This window comes from Ovis canadensis, chromosome 7, assembly GCF_042477335.2.
Source record: "Ovis canadensis isolate MfBH-ARS-UI-01 breed Bighorn chromosome 7, ARS-UI_OviCan_v2, whole genome shotgun sequence".
Lineage (NCBI taxonomy): Eukaryota > Metazoa > Chordata > Mammalia > Artiodactyla > Bovidae > Ovis > Ovis canadensis.
In genome coordinates this window covers 25,912,532-25,936,787 of record NC_091251.1, presented here as the reverse complement: position 1 = coordinate 25,936,787, position 24,256 = coordinate 25,912,532, and positions in this window count along the sequence as shown.

The following is a 24,256-nucleotide window of genomic DNA, read 5'->3' as shown; positions in this document are numbered from 1 at the left end:
TCACTCCCATGAGTATGTTACATTATATGACAAAAGGAAGATCACTGGGTGGGCCTAGTCTTATCATTCAAGCCTTTTCAAAGCAGAATTTTCTCCAGCTGGCAGAAGGGGAAATCAGACAGATTTGAAGCAGCAGAATAATTCAATGGACTGTCACTGGCTTTGAAGATGGAAGGTCACATATAAGAAGCACTGAGTTGTCCTAGGTGCTGAGATCCTAGGTCCTCCTAGGAGCCTAGAGCTACCCCAGATGACAGACAGCAAGGCAGTGGGATCTTAGTCCTATAACCACAAGGAACTGAAAACTGCCAACAGCCTGAATCAGCCTGGAAGTGGATTCTTCCCTGCGACCCCCAGATAAGAGCCCAGTCACATCTTCATTTCATGCCAAAGAATTGATACCTTTGAACTGTGGTGTTGGAGAAGACTCTTGAGAGTCCCTTGGACTACAAGGAGATCAAACCAGTCAATCCTAAAGGAAATCAGTCCTGAATATGCATTGGAAGGACTGATGCTGAAGCTGAAACTCCAGTACTTTGGCCACCTGATGCGAAGAACTGACTCATTGGAAAAGACTCTGATGCTGAGAAAGACTGAAGGCAGGAGGAGAAGGGGACGACAGAGGATGAAATGATTGGATGGCATCACTGACTCAATAGACGTGAGTTTGAGCAAGCTCTGGGAGTTGGTGATAAACAGGGAAGCCTGGCATGCTGCAGTCCATGGGGTTGCAAAGAGTCAGACACGACTGAGTGGCTGAACTGAACTGAATACCTTCATTTGGCCTTACAAGAACCTAAGCAGAGAACTCAACCATCCCCACCCGGATTCTTGACCTACAGAACAGTGAGCTAATCAAAACATGTGGATTCAGCTGCTAAGTCTGTGATCATTTACTACACAGCCACGGAAAACTAACTCAGCCCTGGTCCACAACACACAGAGGCCACAGGGACCAGCCCCCAAGTGCCACGTCACCCATGGAGTATACAAGGTTTACACTCCACGCAAGCCACAACCACCCAGTCCATTGTGGGTCTGTCCCACCCCCAGGTGCCTCAAAGCACCCTCAACACTCACTGTGGAAAGTGTTCTGAGAAGCCTGTTGGAGACGGAGAGCATTTCCTACTGCCAGGCCCTCTCCCAGCTGGGTCAAGAGTGGCCACCTTCAACCAAACTCTCAAGCTCCCCCTCTTCAGGGCACCCCTGGGAAGTGGCTGCCTCACCCAAAACTACATTTCCCAGCTCTCCTTCCTTTCCTCGCACCCCTACACCCAGCCAACTCCCATGTGCATCTGGGCAGATCTCAGAGTATCTCACTCGGAAGCCAGCAACAGCCTCACGCTTCTCCCTCTGAGCAGCCTTCAGCGGCTCCCCATTGCCTTCCAAATAAAGCCCAGGCTCCCACTCAGCCCAGGCTCCCACTCAGTCCAGGCCCCTCTTCCGTCAGAGCCCCTGGGGGCCGCGGTGGTGCCCTCTGACTCACCGTTTCCCCACAGACCTCCCCACACAGGTGAAAGGTGTAAATAAAACACCTATCACGGAGGCATGTTATTCTCATCGATGACGATCGTGATCAGCTGAAACAACCTTCTCTCCCTCCTCGTCTAAGTCCTAGCTGTCCTTCCAGACGACCCATTTCCCACCTCCTCTGGGGGCCTGTGAGGGTTAACTTCATGTGTCAATGTGATACGGCTAAAGGATGCCCAGATTGCTCATGAAATATTATTTCTGGGTGTTTCCAGAAGAGGTTAGCTTCGGAATTGGAGACTGAGTGGAGAATATGCCTCACCAATTCAGTGAGCATCATCTAACCCATTAAGGAGCAAAATAGGAAAACAAACAAACAAAAACGGATGTGGAGGAAGGTGACTTTTCTCTCTGTTTAAGCCGGGACATCCATCTCCTCCTGCCCTTGGACATAGGCGCTCCTGGTTCTCAGGCTTCAGGGTTTGGACTGGAACATCACTACTGGATTTCCTGGGCCTCTGACTTGCAGGTGGCAGATTGTGGGACCTCTCAGCCTTCACAGTTGCATCAGCCAAGAAGGAAATGGCAACCCACTCCAGTATTCTTGGCTGGAAAATCCCACGGACAGAGAAGCCTGGTAGGCTGCAGTCCGTGGGGTCACAAAGAGTCAGACACAACTGGGCGACTTCACTTAATCCCTTGTAATAAATCTTTCTATGTATCTATCTGTATATTCTATTGGTTCTACTTCTCTGGGGAACCCTGACTAATATAGACCCTCCCAGATGCTCCCAGCAGACATGAGCCCCCCACCCCTTTCCTCTGCTCACCTTCCAGGACTTGGGTCACACAGTTCGTCAACACTGCCCATTACCGGGTGTCACAGCTTGGGTTCTTGGAGAAGACTCTAAGATGGAGTTTGAGGTGTTTATTAAGGAGGGCCCTGGGATCAACACCTGTGGAAGGGAGAGGAAGAAGCAAGAGTGGGTAGAGGGGAAGTTGGGCTGTGGTGCAGGGCCAGCGCCATGGGCCTCTGGAGCACACGTGCCCTTGAGAGGTGTCCTGAGCAGGGCTGAGGTGGCCAGGCCTTTATATTGCTGCCTCAGTAAGTCAGGCGGTGCGGGAAGGAGTATAACCTTAGCGAAGCATCTCTTGGCAGCTGGAGCCGTCCCAGAAGACCTGACAGAGTTCCCAACAGCTGGGGCAACAGGTCCTTCAGAAGGAGGGTCTGGGTGCTGCACTGCCCTGACCCCACAATGTGACACATGGCTCTCACCTGCCCCGCCTGCTCCAGGCACAGTCCCTGGAGAGAAGGAAACCTAGAGACTGAGCCAACCCTGTATCCTTTGCTTCCCTTCTCCCACCCTCAACAACCTCCAAGCACCACCTTCAGCACAGACCCCAGGGCTAGCTGAGTTCAGAGGCTGTCTATAAACTGGGGAAGCCGGGGGTCGGGGTTCCCTGCATGACCTCCTGATTCTGGCCCTCAGGGAGCAGATACTGCTTCCAGGACAGGTTCTATAGAGTTGTGGGTATGTGTGTTTGTTGTCACACTGAAGGGGTGTGGGGCACTATTAGTGGGGCACGGGGATGGTCCTGCAACAGCAAATTGCCCTGGGTCCCCAGTCGGTGGAAAACCTGTCTCTAAATCTCCAAGTTGAGAACCTAACTCTGTTTTACATATAAACACACAGTGTTTTGTTGTACGGCTTTAAAAGCACACACTGAGTTTTCTAGGAATACACAACTACTACATAAATCGAGGGAACATACATACTTCGTTTAGTTTGGAATTTTATCAAGAAATAATTCCTCTTTCATGAAATCATGTCAGGTATTTGACTCACCAGAACAACACCCCTCTATCCACCTGTATTTTACCTGTCACATTCTTAAAGCTACTGTTTATAGCTAAAGCCAGGGGTAATTAAACATGCCAAGGTCTTCCCAGTGTAGTGATGCTTAAACATTACAGATTGAAATACATTTTATTTTATTCTCAATAGCTTTTAATTTCTCTATTTTACAATTAGAGCAATATATATATATTTTTTTAAATTATGTGTCTGGATTGGTTGTAATATCTGTGAATTTCTTTTCAAGATGATAAAAGGGGCATCCACAGTATTTCATATCAGAAGGAGGGTGATGGGTCTGACAAGTTAAGAACCTCAAACCTGGATGGGTGCCCTCCTCTTGGGCTTGACCTATCTCCCAAACTCACCCCATCACCTACCACCACCACCAGCATGGAGAGGTGGGCATCGGGCCCGGTGGGGGGAGGTCGCCCTCTGCAGGCTGTCAGCCTTTCTTTCCGGAAAGCTGGGCCGAAAGAAGCCCTGGATTTGATGATTCAGTCTGGGACAGAGGATTCTTATCTCGCCATGTCTGTTTCCAAAACACCCTCCAGATTCAGCACCTTTGATCCTGAGCCCTCTTACCATACTAGGGACCTGGCTGGAGGTGCAGGAGGGGATGAGGGCAGGGTGAGGTGGGGGCGGGGTGAGGTGGAGCCGGCCCCATCCCCCTTCATGGTAACTTAATGGACTTTGGAGCCCAGAGGTAGGCCTCTCCCAGCCTGGCCTCCTTGATGCGGGACAATTTCCAGGTTTCATTCTCACTCCTCAAGGCCATTTCAAGGCCACTATCTCTTGCAAGTCCTCCCTGGATACTTTGGCCAGTGACGCTGGGCCCAGGCTGGGCAGGCATCTCCCCAGGCAGAGGCAGAGAGGTCAGCCCCCCACCTAACTGAGCTTACAGCATCAGTGTGTGTCTAGCGGGGTCGTGAGTAGATCTGAACAACCTGGAGGGTGCCCCACTGGAGAGGGGCTACCAGTAAAATACAGAGTGCCCAGTTCATTTCTATTTCAGATAAACAGCAAATAATATTTTTAGAATAAATATGTCCTATGCAATCTGTGGAACTTACTTACACTAAAAAAGTATAGATTGCTTGTATGACATTGAAATGTACCTGGGCACTCCGAGCTTTTATTTGCTGATTCTGGTAGCCCTCCTTAGAGCACAAGTCCACGTGTCTGTGTGTGACAAAACATTGTTAGCACAGCTGAGTACGGGGACACTGAGGGTGTGTCAAACCCTAAAGGGCTGTGCTCAAACCCTAAAGTCACCAGGAGAAGGCACACTTGGAAAATGATACTACAGTGAAGGCCAGGCCTTAGGCGTGTGCCTGTCTGTGAAAGGGGATGGGTCAGCGGATCCAGCCCCGCATCCTGGGCCTGTAACCCAGAGATTTTCAGCCCTAGTGGGGCTCCAGGGTCCTCTAGGGTTCAGATTCCCAGAGCTACCCCTCTGTGCGCGCGTACACACACACACACACACACCCCGAGGCTGGCACTTATAGCTGAGGCTGGAACCTGGCTCCTGTTTCTCACACATCCTTCACAACTGAAGGGCGGTGCCAGTTTTCTCATCAGAGCCAGTTAAGGCCTGGATCTGGGCCTGGAGGAGCGGGAAATGGGCAGGAGACTTCCTCAGAGACGAGTGGTGGGCTCAATCCCCCAGTGGTTGTACTGGCTGGGGCCCGGCTTACCTGCTGAAGTCGGTAGTCCAGCCTCCTGGACAAAAGTCATGCTTCGCCCTCCCGGGGGCCTCCTGCCTCCCTGTAGAGAGGAAGATGCTAGCATGAATGACTCTGTTCTGATGAAGAAACTGAGGTCACAAGACAGGGCCAGGATGGGAATCCGGCACACCTGAGTCCAAGCTGATAGAAGGACCAGGCTCCAGCCTGATGCCCACCAGTTCCAGCCTGGGTCTCCTCATCCCCTTTCCCCCTGCCCCCCAGGCTGACCAGGTCTGATGTCAAGCAACCTGCTGTACTGTCCGTTCTCAGCCCTTGAGTTCCGAGTCCCTGACCACCCCCTCTTGCCCCCTCCCCTCTATGCTGGGTAATGTTCTGTCTACTGGCCATCCCTGCTCTGACCTGACAGTACCATGTCAGGATCACTGTCCACGGCTCCTACTTCAGTCGAGGGCTTTAAGGGTCCAGACCCAGCACCCCTCACTGCTGGGTCCCTTGGCACAGTGTTCTGAGAGTGTCTGAGGAATGAATGGGGGGAACCAGTCTCATCAAATGGCCACCAGAACGGACTTCTCCAACAGTCCTCAGGTGCCCGAATATCATGAAGCACCGGAGCTGCATACACCATCTTCCAAGAGCTTAGGACTATCAGCTGTGGGATGCAAATGCCTTCTGGTTAGAAACAAGCAGAAACAATCATGTATCAGTAAGCACCTCCACGGGCACACAGAACAAGGCATTGTGCTGCGCAAACAACTTGTGTAGACAACTTCGAACTCCCATTTATCCAATGACCTCACTGTTAGTCATTTGAATGTCCTCAGCGTTCAATAGAATGGATATTTGGATATCTTAGGATCACAGAGAATTCAGAGGCCTTAGGGTTAAGTGAAAAATTCTATTTATATAGGAAGTACCCTGCATACAAACTTTCAAATTGTGAACTTTCAAAGATCTGAACTACCCAGACATCACTGGATGTTTTGTTTTTTTTTTTCTAGATGGTAGATAGAGTAGAATCCAGCAAGAAACAAGAACCTGTGCCTTCAACATCAGGCATGAGTGAGGTCGCAGCCCGCCCTCTGTCTCCTGTTGCTGACGATCCTTCATCTCTGCCATCTCCCACCTCCTCTCCCTTCTCCCACCTCCTCTCCCTTCTCCAGCCGGTAACTCTCTTGCCTGTTCATTTGATGCCAGCCCCTGTATGCCAGCTCTTGCACTGTACTACTCTACACTTCAGATTACTATACTGTCAGATGAAAAATATTTTCTTTACTTTCTGTGTTTGTTTTTTTATGTATTAAGTGTGTGAAAAGGGCCTTCTCAGGTGGTGCTAATGGTAAAGAATCCACCTGCCAATGCGGGAGGTGCAAGAGACATAGGTTCGATTCCTGGGTGGGGAAAACCCCCCGGAGAAGAACATGGCAACCCACTTCAGTATTCTTGCCTGAAAAATCCCATGGACAGAGGAGCCTGGCGGGCTTCAGTCCATGAAGTCGCAAAGAGTTGGACACGACTGAGCACATATATTATAAACCTAAACAGTGCAGTACTATACAGCTGGTTGTGCTAGTCGGGTACCTAGGCTAACTTTGTTGGACTTACGAACAAATTAGACGTATGAACGTGCTCTTGGAATGGAACTTGTTCGTATGCGGGGACTTACTTTATAATGTCATTAGTTTCCTACTGCTGCTCTAACAAATTATCACAAACTTTGTGGCTGAAAATTACACTGATTTATTATCTTGCAGTCCTGGGTAACAGAATTCCCCAGTGGGTCTCACAGGGCTAAAATCAAGGTGTTGCAAAGCTGCATTTCTGCTGAAGCCTCCAGCAGAGAATCTGCTTCCATACCTCCTCCAGCTTCTGGACACCACTCTCATTTCTTGGCTCGTGGCTCTCTGCCAGCCAGCAGTCACATCACTCCAACCTCTGCTTCTGTTACCCCCGACTCTATCTCTGACTTTCCTGCCTCCCTCTTTCTCTTATAAGGATCTGTGATTACACTGGAGCCACCTGGATACTGCACACTAATCTGCCATCTCAAGATCCTCGACTCAATCGTGTCTGCGAAGTCCCTTTTGTCACGTAAGTTACGTATCCACAGATTCTGGAGATTAGGATATGGACACCTTTGGCAGGGGGGGTATTCTTGTGCCCACCACACCCAGTTTAAGAGCCAAAATGCAATCAGGCTATCAGCCTGAGAGGGGTGCTGCACCACAAGAACTAGGCGGTATGTGAGAAATTTGGCATCGGGGATACGGGCTACTAGACCACAACACTGGTATTTTTGTTGTAAGAAGTAATCTGGGGACTTCCCTGGGGGTCCAGTGGCTAAGACTCCATGTTCCCAGTGCAGGAGGCCAGGTTCACTTCCTGGGCAGGGAAGCAGATCCCACATCCTGCAACTAAGATTTCACGTGCTAAAACTGAAGATCCCACAAGCCGCAACTAAAAATCCTGCATGCTGCAATAAAGATCTGACATAGCCAAATAAAACAATAAAAAAAAAAGTAATTTTTACATGTTTGGCATTTATAATGCCTGCAATCTATTAGATAATTTGATCTTCTAGAATGACAGCCTTTAACAAATAATTGAAAGTGTAAAATTGAGTAATTTAAACTGAGGGTTTTAGGTTGAACTCTTATCAAGTTTATATACAGAACTAGAACCCATAAAAGAACTTTAAATTCACCATAGTTTTGAAAGTGAGAGTGTTGGTTGCTCAGTCGTGTCCGACTCTTTGCAACCCCATGGACTATAGCCCGCCAGGGTCCTCTGTCCATGGGATTCTCCAGGCAAAAATACTGGAGTGGGCTGTCATTTCCTTCTCCAGGGGATCTTCACTACCCAGGGACTGAACCCGGGGCTCCTGCATTGTAGACAGATTCTTTACCATCTCAGCTACCAGGGAAGCCATTTTTACTGTTATTTAATTTAAATTTTTTATAAGTTTAACTTAATTGGTTCTAAGGATTCCCTAGTAGGAAGGAAGCTCTTCTTGGTTAAGTTAGGGACAGAGTACTGAAACAGGAAGTCTCATTTTTAGACAAAGTTTAAAATATTTTAAGATATTTGAGTTTATCGACTGGACCAAGCATTATTTCAAGACCTCTCAAAATTTTCTGCATGTAAAGAGAAAAACAAGGTTTGCAAGCTGAACTTTAAGTCTAGAAGCAAACCCCTAGTTTCACTTGCCCCTTGGCCCAGAGAGGAGAGGTGCTGGGGCAGCCACCACAGCCCAAGGAAAGACTAGAGTGAGATCCCAACGGGCTGCAGAGACCAAGTCTCATCAGAAGGTGCTGGATGGATGCCTCTGGCAGCGGTTTTTAAAGTCATATTGGTACTGTTGTTTTGAACTTTTTTGGTCAGAAAAATCAAATAAGTATATATTTTAGATATAATTCTTTCAGTATAAAAAGGGTACAGTTATAGGATCAAAAAATTAAGTAGAAAAACTATCATGTCAGAGTTGAATTAGAGAGGACATTTGCTTTCCTTAAAGGCAGATTTAGATGACTCAGACCCACCTTGCTGATAAAGACAACTTAAAAAAAACTAGCCACAATATTTTAAATAATCTTAAAAGCATCAAAAAGCTAACCATATATGGAGAAACCGCCCAGCTAGAGAGCCCAGAGTCGGGAGGCCCTCCTGCCCTGGTCGAGTTGTCTGATCAGGGAGGAAGCTGAGAAGCTGCACGGAATCTCTGAGAGCCTTGAGGTGGGAGTCAGGGAGCAGAACCTAGGGCAGAGAACTGGGACTGGGAAATTAAAACGCTTCGACTTAAGAGGGAGGGTAGAAAGACCCCACGTGCCGCAGAACAACTAAGCCCACGCGCCACGGCGATTGACGCTGTGCTCTAGAGCCCGGAAGCCGCAACTGCTGAAGCCCGTCTGCCCGACAGCCCGTGTTCGCAACCGGAGAAGGCCCCACGATGAGAAGCCCAAGCGCCTCAGCTAAAGAGGAGCCCCTGCTTGCCGAAGCTAGAGAAAAGCGCACGCAGAAACGAAGGCCCAGCTCAGCCAAAACCAAAAATAAATAAAAAAATTTAAAACCAATATCAAAGATTAGTTGATTCAAAATTTGATAAACAATAACTATTAAAAAAAAAAAGAGTAATGGTGGAAATTCCCTGGTTGTCTGTCCAGTGGGCTAAAAGTCCAGGTTCAATCCCTGGTTGGAGAATTCAGATTCCACAAGCCACATGGCACGGTCAAAAAGAAGAAGAAGAAGAAAAGCTTAAGGGTGAACCAGAAACAAATTGGTCTTCACAAATTCCACAGGCTGGCTTTGATATCTGGGTAAGCCATGAGGTCTTCAGCCTTGAAACTGGACTAAATCATGGGATGTCCTAGATGCCTGGAAGAAGCTAACTAAAATCCTAACTGAAGAATGATGACATCATTTTAGGCCTTAAGTTTTTGTTTTTGTTTTTTTTTGGCCCTATCTAGAGGCTTGTGGGATTTTAGTACCCTGAATAAGGATTGAATCTGGGCCCTTCGCAATGAGAATGCAGAGTCCTAACCAATGGACTGCCAGGCAATTCGCTCAGGTAATTTCTAAAGGTTACCTTTCAAACATCCATCCTACTATCGAAGAAAACTAGGCAGGAAAGGTGACAAGACAACACAACCAACGACCAAATGAAACAGTAGATACTGAGACACAGTGATTGCAGTCACGAAATTAAGAGACGCTTGCTCCTTGGAAGGAAAGTGATGACCAACCTAGACAGCATATTCAAAAGCAGAGACATTACTTTGCCAACAAAGGTCCATCTAGTCAAGGCTATGGTTTTTCCAGTAGTCACGTACAGATGTGAGAGTTGGATCATAAAGAAGGCAGAGTGCTGAAGAACTGATATTTTCAAACTCTGATGCTGGAGAACACTCTTGAGAGTCCCTTGGACAGCAACGAGATCAATCCAGTCAATCCTAAAAGAAATCAGTCCTGAATATTCATTGGAAGGATTGATGCTGAAGCTCCAATAATTTGGCCACCTGATGCAAAGAACTGACTCACTGGAAAAGACCCTGATAGGATCTTTCCTGATAGGAAAGATTGAAGGCAGGAGGAGAAGGGGACAACAGAGGATGAGATGGTTGGATGGCATCACTGACTCAATGGACATGAATTTGAGTCAACTTCGGGAGATAGTGAAGGACAGGGAAGGACTGCATTCCATGGGATTGCAAAGCCTGAACTTAGCACCTGAACAACAACAACAACACAACATGATCAGATCACACTATCAAACAAAAGTGCTTGTTGTTTTTCATCAATGGAATCATACTGTGTGTACATGTATGTTCATAGGAGAAGGGCTAGAAGAGAGCTGCATGTTGGCCTCCTGCTTGTCACATACCCTCCATTCACAACTCCCACCCTAGGTGACCCTAGGAAGTCTTGATTACACTTTCCTTCCTCTCTTTAAACCTTTGTTCCTGCGGTTCCCTCCATCGGGGATCCCACACCCAAATAGGACGGATGGTTGCTGTGCCCCTTCCTACAGGAAAGCTTCCCTACTCCCTCCTCTAGAACACAGCTTTTTCCCCTTTTTCATCTTCCTCTCTTAGAACCCTTTTTATCCCCCTGCCTTGTATCTTGGGTGGTTGTGTGCCTGCCTTTCTCCCCACTGGACCAAGAGCTCCTTGGGGGCTGGGCCTGAGGTGACTGCTGTTTTCACCCTACATATCCTCTGCTCAGTACTGGGCACGTTGGAGGATGACTACTGAGGGACCGGGGACAGGCTTGCTAAGGCTCTTGAGCGCATTTGTCAGGGTCCTGCCACGGTCACCGTGACCTGGGTTCCAAGGCAAGGAAACCTGCAGGTACTCCCCTTCTGCCCAAGCTCTCACGTGGCGGCCATATGAAGACATATTCCACTAGTGTTTGCAGATCCAGTGTGCTTGCACACACCTAGGAGTGCGTGTTGCTCAGCGGCTGGGGAAAGCAGGCACATTTAGCCCCATTTGACAGGCGGGAGACTGAGGCTTAAGGACATCAATAAGATAGCCCAATGCTTATCAAGCCTGGATGTGCCTAGAAATCACCTGGGAACTTGTATTTATTTCTTTATTTTTAAATATTTATTTAGCTCTGCCATATCTTAGTTGCAGCTCTTAGGACCTTTAGTTGCAGACTGTGCAATCTAGTTCCCTGACCAGGGATTGAATCCAGACCCCCTGCATTGGCAGTGCAGAATCTTAGCCACTGAACCATTATGGAAGACCTGAGTTTTTAAAAAAAATCAAGTCTGAATCTCTCTGAGTAGAGCCCAGGTGATTCTAAGATATAACCAAGTTTGAGAACCATCGGACAAGTCCATGGCCCGTAACTGGTTGGAAGTACAACCAACACAAAAATTCTACATCTTAAGGGAATACTCTTTCTTTCTTCCCAAGAACTGGGGTGGCTCTTAGACCATAGGCTCTTTGGGGTCTCACAAGCTGCAAGGAAGTGCTGGGCATGCGGGCTCAACAGACAGGCTTGGCTTCCATAAGGCCAACATGCTCCCTCCGTGTCCTGCCCTGACTCCAGAACTTGGGTCCAGACAGCCAAAGCCCAGGGGACAGTGGGTGACTCAGACACTTCCTGTTTTCTTGGCTACAATGACAAGGGGGTGGAAGCAGCCTGAGCTGGGGTTCATGGCCTAAGAGAGGGGTCTTGGAGCGAGGAGGAGGTGGGAGTGAACGTCCCTTTCCCTGAGATGTGGAAGGGCTGAGCTGAGCAGAGCCACATGGGGTGAAGATGAGGCGGTTCATTAGGTGGCCACGTTAGCAAAGGGAGGGAGGGTTGGGGCCCGGCTTTCCTTAAAATGTGAGGACTTTGCGAGTCCTCGGAGATTGAAAGAGAGCCCTGTGGTTCTGTCTGAATGCTTGGTTCAGGCAAGCTGGGAGACTGAATAGGTCAGGAGATGTCCACACAGGGAGGCCAAGGACCTGGGTTGTCCTGGCCCTGGTCTGCCATGAATTACTGTGTGACCCCCAGCACAGCCCTGGGCCATTCTAAGCCCCTGCTTCCTCTTCTATGAAATGCAGAGGGGCTGAACTCTGAGAAATACTGAGATGCTAAGAGAAACCCTAAACTCTCTCAGCCATCAGAGCACTGTATATGTTCCAGGGAACTTTTTATTTGCAGAATTTTGATTTGAAGTCAGACAGTAACCCTGAGAAGTAAGTGGGGAAAGTATTATGGTTACCTGGTGGCTAAAGATGACCATGGAGACCAAGGTAGATGTGGCCAAGGGTGTGGGGAATGGGGACCTGAATGCTCCTGCTGGCCCAACGGATCACCCGCCTCCTTAGAGGACAGCAATTTGGGGGTCCCTGGTGGCTCAAACAGTAAAGAGTCTGCCTCAGTGCAGGAGACCTGGGCTCAATCTCTGCATCAGGAAGATCCCCTGGAGAAGAGAACGGCTACCCACTCCAGTACTCTTACCTAGAGAATTCCATAGACCGAGGAGTCTGGCGGGCTATATCCCATGGGATTGCAAAGAGTCAGACATGACTGAGCAACTAACACGCATGGAAAATTGGACACATTTGAATCATGGCTTCAATCATCTCCCCGCTGGGATCACTCTGAGAAAGTGATCTTAAATTCAGAAAAAGTTTATTGGTTAGGAAGATATTCACTCAAGTGGATTTATATTAATGAGAAGTTAAACATAGCCCAGACATCCAGCAATAGAAAACTGGAGACTGTAGAAAGTGCATTAGGTACCTTTGTCTGAGTAGCAAGTTACACTCAAACTTTGTGGCTTAACTAATGAGAATTTGTAATCTCAGAGTTTCTGTGGTTCAGGAATCCAGGAACTTGGCTGGATGTCTCTGGGTCAGGGTCTCTCAGGAGGCTGTGATCTAGGAGTGGGCTAGGGCTGCAGTCATCCCAAAGCTTGACTGCAAGAGGATCCACTTCCAAGTTCACTCACCTGGTTGTTCACAATCTCAGGTCTTTGCTGGCTCATCAGTTCCTCATCTTGTGGGTTCCTCCATGGTATAGCTCACAACACGGCTGCTGGCTTTCCTGAGGGCAAGTGAGTGGTGACCTGGAAGGCACTCAGTCCTCCTGTGACTTGACCCTAGGAGTGACCTCTCCTCACTTCTGCCTTATTCTCTTCCTTAGAAGTGAGTCACTAGGTCTAGACCAGGTTCAAGGGGAAAAGATTACACAAGCATCCTGAGAATACCCAGAAACTATAGGGAAAGGAAGAATTCTCTTGACCCTCTTAGGGTCCCTGAATGAGTCGGAAAATTAAACTGACAATAAGAGGAGGAAAGCATGCCCGTAGAGTTAGGCTTTTATGTGACATGAGCCTGTACAAGGACATGAGAACCTGAAAAAAAAAGCCCTGAGTGCGTTTATGTGGGGTTTTATGGAGAGCGGGCAGTTGTATAGGGATGCTGAAGCCGTTTACCTCAGACTGGGACTGGGACTGGGACTGGAACTCATGTGCTGGGACTCGAACCAGCCAAAACTTGGCTTAGGACTTGAACCCACATGGTTAGGACTCAAACCCCGCTGAAACCCTGCTTGGGACTCAAACCCACGTGACTGGGACTTAAACCCAGCCAAAACCCAGACAACAGAAGATGAGATGGTTGGATGGCATCCCTAACTCAATGGACGTGAGTTTGAGTAAACTCTGGGAGTTGGTGATGGACAGGGAAGCTTGCCGTGTTGTAGTCCATGGGGTTGCAAAGAGTTTGATGCGACTGAGGGACTGAACTGAACTGAACTCCCCCAAATTGTTAATAATCTTCCCATTCATTAGCATATGAAAGTACCCAGCTTATAAAAACTTACTACACCACAATTTTGGCCTCAATCGCTCTCTACGATGGCCCACAGTCTGGGCAGTGTTCTCGCTGAATCTGAATAAATTCACTTCTTACCTATCACTTTGTCTCTCACTGAATTCTTTCTGCAATCAGACATCAAGAACCTGAGCTTCTGTAGGTCCTGAAACCAGGTACCATTAGTACCTGGTTCCGTTCAGTTCAGTCACTCAGTCGTGTCTGACTCTTTGCGACCCCATGAATTGCAGCATGCCAGGCCTCCCTGTCCATCACCAACTCCCAGAGTTCACTCAGACTCATGTCCATCGAGTCGGTGATGCCATACAGCCATCTCATCCTCTGTTGTCCCCTTCTCCTCCCGCCCCCAATCCCTCTCAGCATCAGTACCTGGTTCAGTTCAGTTCAGTCGCTCAGTCGCGTCTGACTCTTTGTGACCCCATGAATCACAGCACACCAGGCCTCCCTGTCCATCACCAAATCCTGGAGTTCACTCAGACTCACGTGCATCCAGTCAGTACCTGGTTAGTTAGTGTTAATTACTCAGTTGCGTCCAACTCTTTGCGACACCATGCAGTAGCTGCTTGCTCCTTGGAAGGAAAGCTATGACCAACCTGACAGCATATAAAAAAGCAGAGACATCACTTTGCCTACAAAGTTTTGTCTAGTCAAAGCTATGGTTTTTCCAGTAGTCATGTATGGATGTGAGAGTTGGACTAAGATAGCTGGCAAGAATACTGGAGTGTGTTGCCATTTCCTTCTCCAAAAGAAAGCTAAGCACCAAAGAATTGATGCTTTTGAACTGTGGTGTTAGAGAAGATTCTTGAGAGTCCCTTGGACTCCAAGGAGATCAAACTAGTCCATCCTAAAGGAAATCAGTCCTAAATATTCATTGGAAGGACTGATGCTGATGCTGAAACTCCAATAGTTTGGCCACCTGATCCGAAAAACTAACTTATTTGAAAAGACCCTGATGCTGGGAAAGATTGAAGGCAGGAGGAGAAGGGGACAACAGAGGATCAGATGGTTGGATGGCATCACTGATTCTGTAGACATGAGTTTGAGTAAGCTCTGGGAGTTGGGAAGCTCTGGGACAGGGAAGCCTGGTGTGCTGCAGTCCATGGGGTCGCAAAGAGTTAGACGTGACTGAGCAACTGAACTGAACTGAATCGAAACTTAAGTAACTGATTTTCTGGCTTGGGGGCTGAGGGGGTGGGTAGAAAGGAGTCCAGGCCTCACATTTGTCCTTGAGCCTGTCTGAGCAGTAAGAGTTGGCTTAAAACTCAACATTCAGAAATCTAAGATCATGGCATCCGGTCCTATCACTTCACAGCAAATAGATGGGAAACAATAGAAACAGTGAGAGACTTTATTTTGGGGGCTTCAGCCATGGTGACTGCAGCCGTGGAATTAAAAGACCCTGGCTCCTTGGAAGACGACCAACCTAGACAGGATATTAAAAAGCAGAGATACTACTTTGCCGACAAAGGTCTGTCTGGTCAAAGCTATGGTTTTTCCAGTAGTCATGTATGGATGTGAGAGTTGTACTATAAAGAAAGCTGAGTACCAAAGAATTGATGCTTTTGAACTGTGGTCTTGGAGAAGACTCTTGAGAGTCCCTTGGACTGCAAAGAGATCCAACCAGTTGATCCTAAAGGAAATCAGTCCTGAATATTCATTGGAAGGACCGATGCTGAAGCTGAAACTCCAATACTTTGGCCACCTCATGCGAAGAACTGACTCATTGGGAAAGACCCTGATGCTGGGAGGAGGCGAAGGGGATGGCAGAGGATAAGACAGTTGGATGGCATCACCAATTCGATGGACATGAGTTTGAATAAGCTCTGGGAGTTGATGATGGACAGGGAAGCCTGGCGTGCTACAGTCTATGAGGTAGCAAATAGTCGGACTCAACAGAGTGACTGAACTGAACTGAACTGAGCAGTAAGATGGTATAAATTCTCCCGCTGGGATAGCCTCATGGGTGTGTTCCAGGCCAATCCGAACCACTTCTAAACTCACTGCATATTCCTGGATTTATTGAAGCCCTAGACGTTGGGGTTGGGGGTGATTCTGAGAGCAGCAATGTTTTGGGGAGGATTTGGTATATAGGGGGTGGTAAGGATTGGGGAGACAGAGGTAGTGACCCAGAGAAAAAAGGAAAGGCTGTTGACACAGTGGAAAAACACCTGAGAGTTGGAGTCTTAGACCTGGGTCATGCCAGTCAGAATATGACTCTTTCAAGCCTCAGTTTTCTCATCTATAGAATGGGATGCAAATGAGTAATGTGGCCCTTCCTCGTTTAATAGGAGTGAGATAGATTATGCACAGAATTGTATTTTGTAAGCTGTAAAGTTGTGGATCAGTGATGGTTTCTTCAGGGATTAATTAGAGCAAATACACCCACCCCTCTTGCCACTGAGCTCCCAATAGCAGTCAAGTCCTTCCCCAACCACAACAGAAGGCAGGGTTGGGTCCCCACATACTGAGCCACAGTTTCATCTCATCTCTGACCGGTTATGTTAGTTAAATGTTGGTGTTGAGTATACTTCGGTTAAAAAGAATGAGGTTACCTCTAAAGAAAAACAACTTGGCAACATCTATTGAAAGCACAATTGACTCAGCAATTCCATGTTTAGGAATAGATATACACACACGGGTATGAAATTACATGAACAGGAATATTCATTGCAGCATTCTTTGTGAGAGCAAAGCATTGGAAAGGAAAAAAATGTCCATCCACAGGGGACTGGGAAGATCAATCATGGAACATCCATACAATGGAATGCTGGGAAGGCATTACAATGAATGAGGCAGGGCTGGGTGCACTGATCCAGAAAGGTCTCCAACATACATTATAAAATTAAAAAAAAAAAAAAAGTTGCCAGCCGCTTACCAGTCTAGCTCCACTAATGTAGAACATCAAACAAAGCAACTTGTATATCCCCAATTTGCATGAAAAGAGGGAGGAAATGCAGGGAGGGACAGTGGCCAGTTGTCAGAAATGGCCACCTAGGAGAGGGATGGTGGGAGAAAAGGACAGAGAAAAGGACTTTACCCTTTTTCACTCCACATATTTCAGAGATGGTTGCCATTTCTTTGAAATGTGAATATATTCATGTATTTTCTGTATGACTTTATAAACTTAAAAAACATATTTAAATAAATATTTATATAATATATAGGTTACATATGTTTATATGTATAAACACATAAATATTTATAGGACTTCCCTGGTGGCTCAGATAGTAAAGAATCTGCCTGCAATGCAGGAAACCCAGGTTTGATTTCTGGGCTGGGAAGATCCTCTGGAGAAGGGAATGGCAACCCACTCAGTGTTCTTGCCTGGAGAATCCCAGGGACGGGGGAGCCTGGTGGGCTGCAGTCTATGGGGTCGCACAGAGTCAGACATGACTGAAGCAACTTAGCAGCAGCAGCAGAAGCCTGGTGGGCAGCAGTCCCTGGGGTCACAAAAAGTCAGACACCACTCAGCTACTAACACACACGTATGTTGACAGGGGGTTCCCCAGTGGCGCTGGTTTTAAAGAATCTGCCTGTCGCTGTAGGAGATAAAAGTCAGGGCTTGGATCCCTGGGTCAAGAAGATCCCCTGGAGGAGGCGTGCAACCCACTGCAATATTCTTGTCTGGAGAATCCCACGAACAGAGGAGCCTGGTGGGCTACAGTCCGTGGGGTCAAAAAGAGCTGGACGTGACTGAAGTGACTCAGCATGCACGGAAGTATTTTTATATAAGCCTGGAATCTTTCACTATCTTTGACATTTTGGATCCCTGGCTGTCTCAGAAAGCTTCTGCTCCCATCTCTGGTATCCATGGGTACTTCCTCCTTAGGAGGGAGTCGCCAGCATGGTTCAGTGAGACCGCCTGTGGAGAAGGACCCAGGCTCCCCTCTTCCAAGAGGGCACCTCATCCCAGGCGATATGCTCCGTGTAGCGGCCGAGGCCTGTCAGACCGGACCCCAGCCCCCGCCTCAGGTCTGCTTCCTGCCCTTGGACAAACCCTCGAGCTTATTCTCACACCTTCTGTGCAAGGATGAGGGAAGACAAAGCACCCAAGAAAACCTTCATTCCTTCAATAGTAGTCAATGCTAGATAAAAACAGACAAGATTAGAGGCTAGTAAAGAGGCAGACTCTAATCAGTCTCCTAAGCAGACATGAAATGAGGTCTGCCTGTTTTGTTTAGTTTAGCAGGGGTGTGGGGGGTGGATTTTTTTTTTAATCTCCTTTTTTGGCCACACCGCAAGGCATGCTAGTTGTCCCCACCAGGGATGGAACTGTGCCCCCTGCATTGGAAGCACGGAGTCTTAACCACTGGACCACTGGAACGTCCCTATCTTGCATGGTCTGGAAGACAGACCCAAAGAATGTTCTGAGGAAAGAAAAACTGAAGAGGTTTCTCCCACACTTTCACTGAGACATCCCCCTCTCTCTCCATCCCATGTTCTCACCCATGCTGCCCTCCATGATCTGGAAGCTGAAAGCTTGTCTGGGGGTCTTCAGCAGCAGGCCAGGGGCTCCCCGCATGTGAAGATGAGGGAGAAAATGCAAGGCAGGACCTGGGAAACCACCGGCAGAGGAGCCCAGAGCAAAGAGCTCCGGTGGGAAAGCGCTGGTTGCTGGGCAGCCTGGTTCCGGATGCATCACCATCATGGTTGCTTGTTCACAGGTGCCAGCTTCCAGCCATCCAAGACCGCTATTCAGACGGCCATCCCCTCCCCAACTTCTGCCCTGCAGGGTTCCTGGGCGGCAAGGCCATTGGTGAGGGAGCTTCTTTGGTTTGGAATTGATGGTTTCACTGCCAATGCCAGTGTCTGGACAAGAAAAGAATTCTTCTTGTGTGTGTGTGTGTGTGTGTGTGTGTGTATACACATGCACACTCTACACACAGTTTCATACTCTGTGGATAGAGTGTCAATTCATTCCAGATTTACTGGAACAGCCTCAATCTCACATATTTGGCCACCACAGACCGTTGAAATATCTTGAAAATTCCACTACGATTATTTATGCAGAAATCCTTCAGTCTCGTTCCAAAAAAAGGATTTGAGAACCAGCTTGTAGAGTTGTATATACCTCAGCAGGATTTAAAAATAACAGACAAGGAAATCAGGGAGAAGGGAGAGCAAGATGACACAGAAACGCATAACTCATGTCCTATGTACGTGCTGGAGTCAGGCCACAAATGTATCTCAGAATTTCCAAGCAGCCAGAAGTAAGAGGGAAAGAAGATGACATGGATTCCTGCTTCTGAGACCCATGGGAATTTCCCCCAAAGTCCTCAGAAAGATGCAGCGTGACTCAGAGTTAGAAAGAAACAAATTCACGTTCCGTATCTTAACAGTGGTTTGGTTACACGTGACTGCATTTGTCAAAACTCACACAATAATGCATTTAAGATTTGTGCATTTCACTGCAAATTTTACCTCAAAAAGAAAAGAACCATAACATGGTTAATGATATGCCTACTGAAGGGTTTAAGGATGAAGTGACCTGATGCTCTCAGCTTACTTTTGAAATGCATCCAAAAAGGTAAGTTGAATTGCTGAGTGGAGAGAGGAAAAGAGAAGTGGACGTGTGATAAAGCAAGGATAATCTCAGCAGCGGGCACAGGGTCTAGGCAATATAATTCTTTCCACCTTACTCTGTGTTTGCACATTTTTATTAATAAAAGGTAGGGAGGGGCTCAGAGAAATGAAGTGGGCTTTAGAAGTGACCATCAACACTCAGAATATAAAAGACCTTGGGTTTTGTTAGCCAGAGTTAGCAGCAGCCTCAGAATCCCCTGACCCCTTAGGCAACTTGCCCTCAGGCGGTGACTGGGGTTCTGGGGTGCAGAATTTTGGTCTCAACAGACAGACAAGCCTGACTCCTGCAGAGCCCACAGCCCTGAGGGATTTTGGCATCTTCCAAAGCTCTCAGATCATGGAAAGCCTTTGTCAGACCATCAGGGAGTACCTCCCCTCTGAGGCTCTGTGCCTCACCGGGAGGGCCCTTGTGAGTGGTCAAGGTGGACTTCAGCCTTCATATGATGGCATCGATGACAGATGTGGTTTGGAGATTTTGTTTCATTTTATTTCAGTTTGTGCCACACCACGCGGCTGGTGCGATCTCAGTTCCAGGACAGGGGATTGAACCTGGGCCACAGCTATGAAAGAGCCGAATCCTAAACACTAGTGTGTGTTAGTTGCTCAGTTGTGTCTGACTCTTCGTGGTGCATGGACTGCAGCCCGCCAGGCCCCTCTGTGAGAATCATGGGATTCTCCAGACAAGAATACTGGAGTGGGTTGCCATTCGCTTCTCCAGGCGAATCTTCCCGACCCAGGGATCGAACCCAGGTCTCTTGCACTGCAGGCAGATTCTTTACATCTGAGCCAGCAGGGAACTCCCATGGAGATGATTTTTTGAGGCTTTTACCTACACCTATCGTTTCATTTAATGCTTAAAGACCCTATGAAGCAGGTACTATTGTCATCCCCATTTGTATATGAAAAATGGCTCTGAGAAATTCAGTAACCTGTATGGAACACTCAGCTGGCAGATGCTGAGCTGAGATTCAAAGATATGTCTTACTGTAGTGTCTCTGATCCTAACCACTACTCTCTTCTGCTCCACAGGCCACTCTTCCTCCAGGGGTTTGTCACAGAGGACTTGTCTGCTCCATCCTCAGAAGAAAGCTCAGGAGAAAGTCTGACTTGGGTGCAGAGTGCTCCTTATAAATCAAGCACATCACTCCTGTCCCTGTACTTCCCAGATCAACTCCGCACCCCATGATAGACTTCCTTCCCCAACGGTCCCTGCAGATAGACACACACACATATAGACAGACACACACCAACCAATCCCCTGATGGGCTCAACCTAGCCCATTCTCATCCCTGCAAATTGCCCCCTCCATCTCAGCCCAGTTCCTGCAGAGACAAGACAACCTGAAAACAGCCTGTCACCCCTTTAATGAACTTCAGAGCTGGAGAAGACTCCAGACAGCTGGTAGCCAGCCTCCAGATAGAGGGTGGATGGGACCTAGAGACCCCTTTCCTCCCCAGAGAGAGAAGGATTGACTCCTAGGGCCAGGAAAGAGAATGACTGGGCCCTGGTTGTCATCAGGGTGCACCCTTAAATAGTAGCTCCTGTTCCAAGTAGGGAGCCTCAGTCACCACAGCTACTTCCTGGTGGCATGGAGGCAGGAATCTGGTTTCCTGAATCCCCGGTGTCCTTCCCACACCTGCCCTTGGATTCCCTCTGAAGGATCCTGAGGTATAGAGCAGGTTGAGCTGAGCCTATCCCATCCCCACACCCACTCTGACCCTGTGCCTGGGACCCATCAGTGCTCCCCAGCATGGAAGACCAGACATTTTGCTTTTACCACATCCCTTCCTGAAAGACATGGAGCTTAGATTGTAGCCTGGGCCCTACGGAGGCTGTTGGCAGAGGGCACCCCACCTCTGCAACCCGTTGCAGGGTAGAAGGAGGGGGAAAGTACAGAGGCCCACCCATCCCCCAACACACCTCACCTTCAGCCAGGCCTGGCCTCCAGGGCCTTCAGAATACTCCCCACCCCACCTCTACCCCCTACACCCGCCTGAGGAAGGGGTTCTATCATGGTTGCTTCAAGCCTCTGGCAGGGCCTGAGCAGCCCCGGATGGGACGGGGTTGGGGGCAGAAAGGGGACAGCCCTGAGGCCCAAGTCCCTCCAGCTTGGAGCCTGTGGGGAGAATGGAGATCAGACGTGGAGACTGGGTCTGCAGACAGACCCCAAGCAGCCCGGCCGCGCCAGGGTGGCCAGCGCCTCCCCCAACACAAACACGAGGCCCCTGGCTCTCAGAGGAGGGGGAGCATTTTTCAGAGATGACATCAGGTCTTAAAGTTCTATGTTTCCTGCCAACCTCAGCCTGGAGAGCAGGGTCCCCAGGGCCCACAGGCCTGGAGAGGCAGGCAGTGGCACCGGTGCAAACAGCGGACCCCCTATTTCAGAACTTCACGGCCCTCCACCCGCAGAAGAGATGGCCGTGGGGCTGAGGGCCAACGATCTGCTCGCCTGAGGACACAGTTCTGCCTGGTCAGTGCAGGACAGATGCGAGGGAGAGAAGGTAGCAGGCTGCCGGGTCCCCAGACACCGCTCAGAGCCTTTGCTCTTACTGTTACCTCTGTCAGTTCTCACGCCCTCCCTGCTCCACACCATCCAGCAAGTGCCTCCACAGCCTTCAAGTATCTTGTCCACTGTCCCTCCCTAGCCCCACCTCCCTGAGCCTCTACAGTTCTGTCCATCCTTCCACTAGAGCCCTGATCACTAGTACAGCTTTCCTTCTCCATCTTGCCCTCTTCCCCACAAGACCCTGAATTCCTGGAGGGCTCAGACAAAGTGCCATTTCACTCTGGCAGAAAGAAATTAATCAACCACAAAGGCGTAGGAACTGCCCAGTTATGGAGCCACAGCGGGGATTAGCTGAAGGCACGGAGGCTAGCCGTTCAGTGATATGCAGGGAGTTGGGGTGAGGGAGTGGGTAGTGAGAGCAAAAGGGGGGAATGCCTAGTGATGGAAGCATGGGGCAGGGGCTTGGCAGCCTGGGTTGGGAGCAGGAGGTGTTGAGACCCCAGGGAGGGTGGGTGGTTTTTTCTTTTTTTTTAATAGTTATTTATTTGGCTATGTTCCTTGGAAGGAAGTTATGACCAACCTAGACAGCATATTAAAAAGCAAAGACGTTACTTTGCCAACAAAAGTCCATCTAGTCAAGGCTATAGCTTTTCCAGTGGTCATGTATGGATGTGAGAATTGGACTATAAAGAAAGCTGAGCGCCAAAGAATTGATGCTTTTGAACTGTGGTGTTGGAGAAGACTCTTGAGAGTCCCTTGGACTGCAAGGAGATCCAACCAGTCCATCCTAAAGGAGATCAGTCCTGGGTGTTCATTGGAGGGACTGATGTTGAAGCTGAAACTCCAATACTTTGGCCACCTGATGCGAAAAGCTGACTCATTAGAAAAGACCCCGATGCTGAGAAAGGCTGAGGGCAGGAGAAGGGGACGACAGAGGACGAGATGGTTCGATGGCATCACCAACACAATGGACATGGGTTTGGGTGGGCTCCAGGAGTTGGTGATGGACAGGGAGGCCTGATGTGCTGAGGTCCAAGGGGTCGCAAAGAGTCAGACATGACTGAGCGGCTGAACTGAACTGAATTTGGCTGTGTTGGGCTGCGGCATGCAACTCTTAGTTGTGATATGTGGGATCCAGATCCCTGACCAGGAACTGAAGCGGGGCCCCCTGTATTGGGGTCATAGAGTCTTAGCCAGTAGATCACCAGGGAAGTCTCACCTTTTCTTTCCTTTTTTTTTTTTTTGTATTTTTTATTTTTTTGGCCACCCCAAGAGGCTCAGAGGATCTTAGTTCCCTGACCAGGGGAACTGCCATCAACCCATGGCAGTAAAAGTCCCTACCCACGGGACCACCAGAGAATTTCTCAGGAAGTTGTGACTGAATGAGTGAGTGAGTAAAAGAATGAATGAGGGATCCAAAGAGAGGAAGGAGAAATGGAAAACCAAACTTACCTTCTACAGTGAACTCTGTCTGGCTGGGGATGGAGGAGACAGAGACAGATGCTCTCACATGATGCTCCCTACCCAGCCACCTGGAGTTTCACAGGTGGGCTGGACATGGTGCATCAGGTCCAGAAGGGACCAGGGGACTGGGTGGCCTCCCCTTTACCCTGGGAGGGGGCTGACTGGTTGCCCTGGGCCCAGGGCCAAGCTGCCGGGTGCTGACTCAGGCCCTGCTGGCCAGCTCAGCATTCCTGCCCTCCCCACTGAATTGGGGCTATTGAAGCTCTTTGTAGGGGGGTTAGGCCACTGGTCACACCCCCAACCCAGAGCCTTCGCTGCACTGAGGGCCCTGCCATCAGGAAGTGGGGCACACAGGCACTAAGGGGGTCAGTTGGAGAGTGCCCTGGACACCAGCTGCTACTCTGGGGGTGTCTGGGAGCAAGCACAATCCAGGTAAGCTGACTAGGCTGCGTCAGAGAGGGGAGTCCAGGGGAAGGGAATTGCCTTCTTAGGACTGAAGATCCTGGGATGGCAGCACTTCTCATGGCCCCTGGCTCGGGGAGGGGTCTGTCTCTCTGTATAGGCCGCATTGTGTACATGGGGTGCTGCAGGGGTTCTGTGGGATGTTCTGCCTCCCGCATCAGACTACAGCATCCCTAAGCCAGAGTGGTTTTCCCACTGGGTTGAAGCCATCACAGGGTATAGGTTGGGTCTCCCCCATCAGGCAGGGACACGGGGTGGTTTGAAGCCTTGCCCATCAGACCCAGAGCTTCCCAAGCATGGTCTTTATTCTCCTGAGTATCTAACTGGAGGATTGTATCTGGAGCCCAGGCTCAGCCTACGCTGGTGTGTCCCAGCAAAACCACGGAGAACCTCCCCCGA